This window comes from Trachemys scripta, chromosome 22 (assembly GCF_013100865.1).
Source record: "Trachemys scripta elegans isolate TJP31775 chromosome 22, CAS_Tse_1.0, whole genome shotgun sequence".
Taxonomy (NCBI): domain Eukaryota; kingdom Metazoa; phylum Chordata; order Testudines; family Emydidae; genus Trachemys; species Trachemys scripta.
The window spans coordinates 433,220-443,080 of NC_048319.1; positions in this window are offsets into that span (position 1 = coordinate 433,220).

The window sequence follows — 9,861 nt, forward strand, 5'->3', positions numbered from 1 at the left end:
GTAAGAACCTCACGAAGTGAGGTTCTTACCCACGAAAGCTTATGCTCCCAATAATTCTGTTAGTCTCAAAGGTGCCACAGGACCCTCTGTCACAAAGGAACAAGTGGCCCTTCAGGACTGCCCCCACCTTTTGGTAGCCCACTGGGGCATCCTGTATATACAATGGCTACTTTAGGACTATAAGAGGAGACGTGTCTGGTTTTGACTCTTTAACAGTAACAGCCATGAAGTCCTATGGAGAGATGGTTTGATTTACTCACTGTCATTGCACAAGAATGTGATTGATGAGGACAACTCAGTGCAATCCACCTGCCTGCAATGCTTTTAAACAAACGAAGACCTGCACAGGGCTAATCACCTCCAGCCTTGTGAGTCCATCATCTCTCTCTTCCTAGGAGAAGTTTTTAAGAGTTAATATTTTTGCTCTCTGGGTGATCATAGCTTTTGCTCAGGGCATCAGTCCCTTGGTCAATATAAGCTGCAATGAACGGTTAGATCTGAGGTGTCGCTATGACCTGAGCCAGGAGAGGAAAGGTCGGTGTGAGGTGAGACGAATGAGGCTTGCTGCATTTGTTGAAACCCACCATTAAAAAATACATGGTTTTAACAATTGTCCTCTCCCATCATATCCACAGAAAATGCTGAACCCATCAGTAAAATGTGCTCAGAGTGTGGTGCTGGCTGGGACTCACAGGCAGAAGTTTCAGTTGCTTTGTAAAGTTCTAAAATGTCTCCGTGTCCCATGCTGTGCTAGCAGTGCTGAACATTCCCAACTCCAAGCCATGCAGCAGTGCTGGAGCAGGAGTGGGCCTCCCAGGGCAAACAGCTTCATAGCACAGATGTCACTGCCGCCAAAGATGTTCTGATCCGATAACTTTGTTGATACTAACTCTAGTGAGAAGTATCTAAATGTAATAGATTTAATCTGCAAAGAGGCCCTGGTCTTGTGTAATCATCCTGCCTGCTGGAGATGGCAGAGACTTTCTGGCAAGTCATAGTTGCCCCTCTGAATATTTCCTGCTGATAGACAAGTTTCCATTTTCTCTTAAATCAAAAAGGCAGAATAATGGGTCTTTGGTTTTTGCCCTTATAGATTGTTCCCATAGATAAGAGATGTAAAAGCTGCAAAAAAGACCTTATTTTGTGTGAAAGAAAAACCTAAGATTATTTCTGTAAGAAGTGGACATGGCTCTTTACAATACAAAGAGGGGAAGCCAAACAAAATACAGAATTCCCGCCCCAAAGACCTTGCAGGGGAAAAGGCAAAAGCCAATACATTGGAGAAGAACCCCAGATTGGCCAATGCTCCCACCCTCTTGATTTCTTTTACTACTGCTGACATATATATTCTTTCAAACTCTGCCCAGATAGTAGTAAGATTCCCACAAAGTGTGTTTGTTTTAATACAAACTTCTCTCATCTTTATGGGAAATACAGAGCAATAACCAAGCAACCGAGGCAATTTGTCCTTAGCAGGCAAAGCTGAGACTGTTGATCTGCACACAGAGAGAGTTCAAACTTGCCTCTCTGAGGTGCTACTGCCTTGCTCACCATAAGACTGATTTTTCCCAAGTGTCTGTGGATACAATCAGGCTGTAGAGCAGTAGGAATATACCACCATCCACCTGACTAGGATGGTGACGGTGATTGTGAAACGCTCAGGGAGATTAGAGAGGCTACAAAAACAGAAAACCCATTAATAATGGGTTATTTCCCCCATATTGACTGGTAACTGTCACCCCAGGGTGGCATGCAGAGACAACATTTCTAGACACCATTAATGACTGCTTCTTGAAGCAGCTAGTCCTGGAACCCACAAAGAGAGAGGACATTCCTGATTTAGTCCAAAGTGGAGCAAATGATCTGGTCCCAGAGGTGAATGTAGATGAACCACACAGCAATAGTGACCATAATATAATTAAATTTTACATTCGGGGGGGAGGGGGGATACCAAAGAAACGCATCACAGTAGCATTTAATTTCAAAAAGTGGAACTACACAAAAATGAGGCAGCTAGTTAAAGGGAAATTAACAGGAACAGTTAAAAGAGTGATATGCCTGCAAGCTCCATGGAAACTATTTAAAAACACCATAACAGAGGCCCAAAGTATATGTATACCTGTCACGTGTCCACTCACCACTTGCAGTGCCTTCTGCTGGCCGTCCTGGGAATTAGCTCTGCCAGGCATGCGCTCCTCCTCCAATGGCATCTTCCCTCGTATTGTCTCTCTCTACAGCCCCACTCACTCCCGGACCTACCATCTGCTCTTCAGGGCATTGCCCTCCAGTCAGGTCACTAAGGTCCTCCCTTTCCAGGGAATTTACAGTCTTTCCAGACCTGCTGGCTGGCATCTCCAATGCTCTTGCCACACCCCAGTTGCCGGTAGGAGAACCCAGGCCTATCTTCTACACTGGGTTCCAGCCCTGGGACCATATAACAAGCAACTACAGTCCATGTATAGTCCTACTCCTTGCTGCTGTTACCCTGGGCTTCTTCCTACTTATTTAGCTTCCCCACATCCAGGTTTGCCAGCCTCCAACTCCCTCCACTCAGAGAGTGGCTACAGTCTACTTTCCTGCAGCCTTTCCCAGTGGCAGCCCCGTGTGCAGCCAGCAACATACAGGCTTTATACAGGCCCTGCCTGCTCCTGCACAGTGAGCCTGTTCCTTTAACGAGGGCATTCAATCTGCTAGGTTAATTGGGCCATCGGGCCTCCATTACCCCTTACACTCCTGTGTGGCGTGTACACCCCATCACAATACCCCAAGTTAACAAAATTTTAAAAAGGACCAAAAAACTACCCTGGCTAAACAGAGGAGATTTGAGACAAAAAGACATCCTTTAAAAATAGGAAGTCAAATCCTACAGAGGAAAACAAAAAGGAGCATAAACTCTGGCAACTCAAATGTAAAAGTATAATTGGGCAGGACAAAAAAGAATATGAAGAGCAACTAGCAAAATACACAAAAACTAACAGCAAAAACATTTTTAAGTACATCAGAAGCAGGAAGCCTGCCAAACGATCAGTGGAATCAGTGGATGATCAAAGTGCTAAAAGAGCACTCAAGGAAGACAAGGCTGTTATGGAGACGCTAAATGAATTCTCTGTATCAGTCTTCCCTGCAGAGGATGTGAAGGAGATTCCCACACCTGAGCCATTCTTTTTAGGTGCCAAATCTGAAGAACTGTCCCAGATTCAGAGGGGTAGCCGTGTTAGTCTGGATCTGTAAAAAGCGACTAAGAGTCCTGTGGCACCTTATAGACTAAGAGATGTATTGAAGCATAAGCTTTCGTGGGTGAATACCCACTTTGTCAGACGCATTATAGGGGGGTCATGCATCTGACGAAGTGGGTATTCACCTACGAAAGCTTATGCTCCAATACATCTCTTAAGTCTGGTCTACACTACGGGTTTAGGTCGACTTTAGCAGCGTTAAACCGAATTAAGCCTGGACACGTCCACACAACGAGGCCCTTTCTTTCGACTTAAAGGGCCCTTTAAACCGGTTTCTTTACACCACCTCCGACGAGGGGATTAGCGATAAAACCGGCCTTTGCGGGTCGGAATTGGGGTAGTGTGGACGGAATTCGATGTTATTGGCCTCCGGGAGCTATCCCACAGTGCTTCATTGTGACCGCTCTGGACAGCGCTCTCAACTCAGATGCACTGACCAGGTAGACAGGAAAAGACCCGCGAAGGTTTGAATTTCATTTCCTGTTTGCCCAGCGTGGAGAGCACAGGTGACCACGCAGAGCTCATCAGCACAGGTAACCGTCATGGAGTCCTCCCAGGATCGCAAAAGAGCTCCAGCATGGACCGAACGGGAGGTACGAGATCTGCTCGCCATATGGGGAGATGAAGCAGTGATAGCTGAACTCCGTAGCAGTAAAAGAAATGGAAAAGTATTAGAAAAGATCTCCAAGGCCATGAAGGACCGAGGCCATAACAGGGACACACAGCAGTGCCGCGTGAAAATTAAGGAGCTAAGGCAAGCCTACCACAAAGCCAGAGAAGCAAACGGAAGGTCCGGGGCAGAGCCGCAAACTTGCCGCTACTACGCGGAGCTGCATGCGATCCTAGGGGGTGCAGCCACCACTACCCCAACCGTGTGCTATGACTCTCTCACTGGAGAAACACACAGGGAAGACGGTTCGGGGAACGAGGAAGATGACGATGGAGGTACTGTAGGTAGCTCACAGCAGCAAGGAAGCGGAGAAACCGGTTTCCCCAACAGCCAGGATATGTTTGTGACACTGGACCTGGAACCAGTAACCCCCGAACTCACCCAAGACCCTCAGGGCACACAGGAGACCTCTGGTGAGTGTAACTTTGTAAATATTTGTAAACATTACAAAAAAAAGCAAGCAAGTCTGTTAACGTGTATGGGGATGGAGCGGAAATCCTCCAGGGACATCTCCAGAAAGCTCTCCTGGTTGAAATGGGGTGATTTTATTAAGGGGGACATTCAGAGGCGCCCGTTCCTGCTATTCGGACCAGAAATGTTCCCCGCTGTTAACCACGCGGTGGGGGGGAGGGGTGAAGTGATCATCCCAGAGAATCGTGTGTGTGTGTGTGGGGGGGGTGGTTTACTTGTGTTTGTGCCGCATGTTAACCGGGAAACCGCAGCCCCCTCCTTTTACATTGAAACCCCATTTTAAATGGACAACCCAATTCATCCTTGAGATGGGAAATGCGCTGCTGTTTGCAACCTTTCCCGCATGTTAAGAAGGTTAAATAAGCCAAAACACTGTGGCCTACGATGGCTGCCTGCAAGCCGAAATATGCGACCTTGTAATGAAAGAGTGTACCCATTGTTCCCTAAAATGTGTCTTTTTTAACCACCTCTCCCTTCTCCTCCACCAGCTGCAAATGTTTCTCCTTCGCAGAGGCTCGTGAACATTAGAAAGAGAAAACGTAAGACGAGGGACGAGATGTTCACGGAGCTGCAGATGTCCTCCCACGCTGATAGAGCACAGCAGAATGCGTGGAGGCAGTCAATGTCGGAGATGAGAAAAGTCCAACATGAACGAGAGGAGAGGTGGCGGGCTGAAGACGATAGGTGGCGTCAGCTTGCAGACAGACGGCAAGAGGCAATGCTCCGTCTGCTGGAGCATCAAAGTGATATGCTCGAGCGTATGGTTGAGTTGCAGGAAAGGCAGCAGGAGCAGAGACCGCCGCTACAGCCCCTGTGTAACCAACAGCCCTCCTCCCCAAGTTCCATAGCCTCGTCACCCAGACGCCCAAGAACACGGTGGGGGGGCCTCCGTCCACCCAGTCACTCCACCCCAGATGATCGCCCAAGCATCAGAAGGCTGGGCTTCGATAAGAGTTAAAGTTTTAAAATGCAGTGTGTCCTTTTCCATCCCTCCTCCCCCACCCATCCCTGCTACCTTGGCAATTATCCCCCTACCTCTGTAAGGAACTAATAAAGAATGCATGAATGTGAAAAAACAATGACTTTATTGCCTCTGCAAGCGGGAGGGGAGGGGAGGGTGGGGTGGGGTGGTTGGTTTACAGGGAAGTAGAGTGAACCGGGTCGGGGGGGGGGTTGGAGGGTTCATCAAGGAGAAACAAACAGAAGTTTCACACAGTAGCCTGGCCAGTCACAAAACTCGTTTTCAAAGCTTCTCTGATGCGCACCGCGCCCTGCTGTGCTCCTCTAACCGCCCTGGTGTCTGGCTGCGCGTAATCAGCGGCCAGGCGAGTTGCCTCAACCTCCCACCCCGCCATAAATGTCTCCCCCTTACTCTCACAGATATTGTGGAGCGCACAGCAAGCAGCAATAACAATGGGGATATTCTTTTCGCTGAGGTCTGAGCGAGTCAGTAAGCTGCGCCAGCGCGCTTTTAAACGTCCAAATGCACATTCCACCACCATTCGGCACTTGCTCAGCCTGTAGTTGAACAGGTCCTGACTCCTGTCCAGGCTGCCTGTGTATGGCTTCATGAGCCATGGCATTAAGGGGTAGGCTGGGTCCCCAAGGATCACGATAGGCATTTCAACATCCCCAATGGTCACTTTCTGGTCCGGGAAGAAAGTCCCTTCCTCCAGCTTTCGAAACAGAGCAGAGTTCCTGAAGACGCGAGCATCATGTACCTTTCCCGGCCATCCCACGTTGATGTTGGTGAAACGTCCCTTGTGATCCACCAGGGCTTGCAGCAGCATTGAAAAGTACCCCTTGCGGTTTATGTAGTCGGTGGCTTGGTGCTCCGGTGACAAGATAGGGATATGGGTTCCGTCTATGGCCCCGCCACAGTTTGGGAATCCCATTTCAGCAAAACCATCCACTATTGACTGCACGTTGCCCAGAGTCACTACCCTTGCTATCACCAGGTCTTTCATTGCCCTGGCAAATTGGATCACAGCAGCCCCCACAGTAGATTTGCCCACTCCAAATTGATTCCCGACTGACCGGTAGCTGTCTGGCGTTGCAAGCTTCCACAGGGCTATTGCCACTCGCTTCTCAACTGTGAGGGCTGCTCTCATCTTGGTATCCTGGCGTTTCAGGGCAGGGGAAAGCAAGTCACAAAGTTCCATGAAAGTGCCCTTACGCATGCGAAAGTTTCGCAGCCACTGGGAATCGTCCCATACCTGCAGCACGATGCGGTCCCACCAGTCTGTGCTTGTTTCCCGGGCCCAGAATCGGCGTTCCACGGTATCAACCTGCCCCAGTAACACCATGATTTCCACATTGCTGGGGCCTGTGCCTTGTGAGAGGTCTATGGCCATGTCAATTTCCTCATCACTCTCGTCGCCGCGCTGCAATCGCCTCCTCGCCTGGTCCGGGTTTCGCCTTGGCATGTTCTGGCTCTGCATGTACTCCAGGACAATGCGCGTGGTGTTCATAGTGCTCATAATTGCCGCGGTGATCTGAGCGGGCTCCATGATCCCAGTGCTAGCTATGGCGCCTGGTCAGAAAAAAGGCGCGAAAGTAGTATCTGATGGACCAGGAGAAGGAGGGCGGGAGGGAGGGAGGGCCGAGTGACGACATGGCGTACAGGTACAGGAACAGGGAGAAACACAAACAACTGTCACACAGAATGGTCCCCCCAAAGATTAAACTGGAAACCCTGGGCTTAGCAGGCCGTTGATTTCACGGAGGAAGGGGAAGCAAATGAACACAGAACAAATCTATTTTTTACATCTTAAGGTGGCAGCCGACGCTGCAGCATGAGTGACAGCCATACCAGTATGACGATGACGGGTACCAATCATAATATGCCATCATCTGCCAAAAGGCAAGGGGCTGCTGCTGTGTAGCAATGCAGCCCCACGTCTGCCAGCCCCACGTCCGCCAGCACCCAGCATCGCCCTCGGCCTCTTCTGGGTGCTTAGCAGACAATATTGGGCAATTGGCAGAAAATAGTATATTATGACTGGTAACCGTCATCATCGAAACAGTAGCATGTCTGCCCAGGTGGCCATGATTGACAGCCATACCAGTACGACGACGACGGGTACCAGTCATAATATACCATCGCCTGCAAGGGGCTGGTGCAATGCAGCACTACGGCTGCCAGCCCCACGGCTATCACTCATGCTACACCGTCTACCGCCAAAAGGCAGTTAGCAGCTGCTGCTGTGTAGCAATGCAGTCCCACGTCTGCCGGCACCCAGAGGACATATGGTGACGGTGAGCTCAGCTGAGCTGAGCGGGCTCCATGCTTGCCGTGGTATGTTGTCTGCACAGGTAACCCAGGTAAAAAGGCGCGAATCTATTGTCTGCCGTTGCTGTGACGAGGGGGGAGGGGCCTGACGACATGTACCCAGAACCGCCCGCGACACTGTTTTGCATCATCCGGGCATTGGGATCTCAACCCAGAATTCAAAGAAAAGGCGCGAACCGCTTCTCGGCTCGAGCTGTGGCGCAAACGTAGTATCTGACGGCCTAGGGGAAGGAGGGAGGGGGGCCGAGTGACGACATGGCGTACAGGCACAGGGAATTAAAATAAAGAACGGTGGCTGTGCATCAGGGAGAGACACAAACAACTGTCACAGACTGGTCCCCCCCAAAGATTAAACTGAAAACCCTGTTGACGGAGGGAGGGGGAAGCAAATGAATACAGAGAAAATCTATTTTTTACATCTTAAGACGACGGTGCAGCGTGACTGATAGCCCTCGGCATCTTTCTGGGTGCTTGGCAGCAAATACTGGGCGGTGTATGACGATGGTCTTCAGGCCTATTGCACGAGCTGCTGCTCAGGGAAGACTCTGCTAACGTGCGATGACCCGACTTGTAATAGGCCGGCTAACAGTCATAATACACCATTTACTGCCAAAAGGCAAGCCCCACGGCTGCCAGCACCCAGATCGCCGATGAAGGCTACCAGTCTACTGCACCGTCTACCGCCAAAAGGCAGTTAGCAGCTGCTGCTGTGTAGCAATGCAGTCCCACGTCTGCCGGCACCCAGAGGACATATGGTGATGGTGAGCTCAGCTGTGCTGAGCGGGCTCCATGTTGCCTGCACAGGTAACCCAGGTAACCCAGATAAAAAGGCGCGAATCTATTGTCTGCCGTTGCTGTGACGGGGGAGGGAGGGGCCTGACGACATGTACCCAGAACCGCCCGCGACACTGTTTTGCATCATCCGGGCATTGGGATCTCAACCCAGAATTCCAAGGGGCGGCAGAGACTGCGGGAACTGTGGGATAGCTGTGGGATAGCTACCCATAGTGCAATGCTCCGGAAGTCGACGCTAGCCTCGTACTGTGGACGCGGTCTGCCGACTAGAGCACCTAGAGCATTTTATTGTGTGGACATACACAATCGGCTGTATACAACCGATTTCAATAAAACCGGCTTCTATAAATTCGAACTAATTTCGTAGTGTAGACATACCCTTAGTCTATAAGGTGCCACAGGACTCTTTGTCGCTTGTCCCAGATTGAGGTGTCAGTAGATGATGTTGTGGAACAAATTGGTAAATTAAACAGTAATAAGGTCACCAGGACCAGATTGTATTCACCCAAGAGTTCTGAAGGAACTCAAATATGAAATTGCAGAACTACTAACTGTGGTATGTAACCTATTGCTTAAATCAGCCTCTGGACCAGATGATTGGAGGGAAGCTAATGTACTGCCTATTTTTAAAAAAGGCTACAGAGGCAACCCTGGCAATTAATGTCCATGAAAAACGCATCACAGATCGTGAAATCTAGTCTCCCTCATGAAATCTGGTCTTTTGTGTATTTTTACCCTATACTATAGAGATTTCATGGGGAAAAACAGCATTTCTCAAACAGAAGGTCCTGACCCAAAAGGCGGTGCGGAGGGTTGCAAGGTTATTATAGGGGGGTCATGGTATTGCCACCTTTACATCTGTTCTGCCTTCAGAGCTATGTGGCTCGAGAGCAGCAGCTGCTGGCCAGGTGCCCAGCTCTGAAGGTAGCACCCTGCCAGGAGCAGCGCAGAAGTAAGGGTGGCAATGCTGAGACCCCCCTACAATAATCTTACAACCCTCCCCAGTCAGAACTCCTACAACTGCAACACGATGAAATTTCAGATTTAAATATATGAAATTTATGATTTTTAAAAGTCCATTTTCAAAATGGACTGTGAATTTGGTAGTGCCCTACCTATCTCCTTTCGAAACCTCTGAGCAGACTCTGCTCGTTCAACCTCGCAGCCTCTCTCTCACATACACTCAACCTGGTTCAGACTCCTACAAAACAGCCCAATTTGGGGTTCGTAAGGAGGACAAATAAGATCTCAGGCCCCAGCATTCATTTCCCTGCAGGGTGCAATGCAATGGTGCCACCTGGTGCATGGCCTCCAAGTCACAGGGAGCAACTGCACAGCTTGGAGTGGAGAGACATCTGCTCTGTCAGCCTCGGACAGAGCTCATCTCCCTGGAACCT